Genomic DNA, 2,804 nt, shown 5'->3' on the forward strand with positions numbered 1-2,804 from the left:
AAGAATACTGATCTTCCAGAAGCTCACCAGGCCCAGGGATATACTCAGCGGCATAAGTGCTTGTTTGGCAAGTGCATGGTCTTGAGTTCAATCCTCAATACCAAAAGAAATAAAGAAATAAGACTCAATTCCACTTTTATGTAGACAACCAAGAAAACTGAGAGTTTACTTCTCAATGTTCGTAGTAGATATTCATAGAAGAACTCAGAATAATGAAAAACCAAAACTACATAAATGTCCATCAACTGATAAACAGATAAAAATGTGTGATACTCATACAATGGAACATTATTAGGGAACAAAAAACAATGGAGTGCCAGCACCTGCTACAGACTGGATGGAAACTGGAAACAGACTACAAGCACGAATCCACTCACAACAGGGATACACTGAGCGGTTCTCTTTACGTGAAATGCACAGGGCAGATGATCAGTAGACACCTGTTTACAGTAAGGACTGACAGGAGGAGATAAATGGAGAGTTAATCATTATGAGTTTTCTTTTTTGAGTGATAAAAATGTTCTGAAATTAGTGGTGATGATTACAAGACAATAAGTATACTAAAAATCACTCAAGGGCCAGCCAGATAGCTCAGGGAACTAAGGCACCTGCTTAGGTAGACACAGGGACCAGGGTTTGATATCCGGCATGCTGGGCCAGCCCAGCCCCTGGGGAGCACTGAGAGGGAGACTGAGACTGGGTGTGGTGGGTACACCTGTGATCCTAGTGCTTAAGAGGCTGAAAACAGGAGGATCACTAGGAGTCCAATCTGTGTAGTGAGACCCTTTAGACCCTGTACTAAATACATAAAAGTAAAATAAATATCACTCAATTATATGCTTTAATGAAGTGGGGCTAGGGAGATAGCTCAGAGGCATAATGCCTGCCTGGTAAGTGGAAGGACCCAGGTTCAATCCCTGGTACTGCATGCCCTGCCACACTCCAAAGCTGAGCACAGAGTGCTGGCCCCAGAGATGGTCATGGTGGTGCACGCCTGTAATCCCAGCACTGGGGAGGCTCAAACAGGAGGATTACTATGAGTCTGAACTGCATAGTGAGACCCTGTATCTAAAACTTTAAAAAATCAAATAAATAATGAGGTGAATTTGGAACATGTTACTTATACCTCAATGAAGCTGTTTTTAAAACAATATAGAGACATCTGCGCTGCCATATTTAAATATCCTCTCTTTTGCCAAAAACAAGGCAGATACGATTGACTCTGACTCTGGCCATCACCTGGAAAGAGTATGCTTTGAAAGTTTGCTGGTCTCAGAAACTAGGTGGTGCAGGGCCGGGGAAATAGCTCAGCAGAATAAGCGCTTGCCTGGCAAGCCCAAGTCCACCACTGTCCCCCGCATGGAGATCAGTGCAGCTGGGTGCAGGCTAGTGGTAGGCCCACAGATGAGGAAAGAATCCGGGGAGCCGCAGAGGGTGGTGTTACACAGTGCTGCGCGGGGATGGTCAACCAGTAGAGAGACGCCTCACCGAACACAAGGCCACCGCACCCACGCTACTTTCTGACGGACCTGTTGTGTGTATACTTTCCCTGGAGAAACTCAAGTAGGAGAGAGAAAAGCATGTATTTTGGCAAATGCTTCATCAACACCACACTTAACTTTAGAAATGATCTCAATAAAGTCTTGAAGAGAAAACATTACTGAAAAAACTTAAAGCATGGAATCATTTGCTGAGTGTCTACTTTCGTGCCCACAGTACCTACTCATTCTCCGTGAAAGAAGAGAAAAGAGATCCTTCGACTACCTGCCCACCTGCTTGGCCCCACATCCTCATATTTACTAATTTGGTGTTTGTTTTATAATTTAATATGTTATTTACTAAACATGTAGTGAATATTTAAAGACAGGCAAAAACATTTGAGACTTTATTCAGTCATTCCATCTTTATGGCTAAGTAAGCACTTTCATGTTGTAAAATACTTCTGGAAATTTTTATCTGTTCTTTACTTTTATTCCTAACTTTGTTGTAAACCTCCCCGTGTGTGTGGTCCTCTTTGATTCTGTCTTTGTCTCTTTTCTCCTTCCCTTTTTCTCTCTCCTTTCTTCCATTTTAAATAATCAAATATTTCCCTAGTCTTCAGGTCTTCAGGGCTTACTCTGCTCATTGACATAGTGCATAGTGTATGTTCCAATTACTATGTTCTCTGAGGTAGCAAGATTGAATTCTTGATTCCATTTTTAATGTCCAAAACTTGCTTACCAAGCTGAGTTGGAGTTTGAGGATTAGATATACTCTGTTTAATTTTTATTTCTTTTGGAAGAAAAAAGTTGACAACAATTTGAGGAATGTAGAGCCTTTGATGAAGGAATTCTGCTCAGCTCTCTCTCAAAATATCTTTTACTGGGATTAGCTCTGACTGAGGCAGATTAAGTGGGGTCAGAGCTTGCTCACAGTCAGCAAAGCCCTGGAGGCTGCTCTCCCGTCTCAGGACATGAGGTCCAGTTTTACAGTTTCATGTTTCATCCAAATCTCCCCTTGAACCATTTTCCCACCCCTTCTGCTCGTATTAGCAAAAGGCAATGTAGGCAACGTCCCCTGAAGGAGGCTACTTTGGGATTTCTTTCTGTGCTGTTTCTGCACAGTCAGGAAAGGGTCCCCTAAAGCCTTCCCATCGCAACCCTTGTGCTACTTAAAGCTCATCCCCAGTGAGTGCAGTGCAAAGTTTGTTCTTTCCTCAGACTTGCTGGTAAATCAACTTTGTTCAGAATTATTTCTGACATTCAGCTGCCCCACATCATTGTTTTCCTGCTGTCAGAACATAGCTTACTCTTATAAAGTTTTAT

Source organism: Octodon degus, unplaced genomic scaffold (assembly GCF_000260255.1).
Source record: "Octodon degus isolate 3935 unplaced genomic scaffold, OctDeg1.0 scaffold00101, whole genome shotgun sequence".
Lineage (NCBI taxonomy): Eukaryota > Metazoa > Chordata > Mammalia > Rodentia > Octodontidae > Octodon > Octodon degus.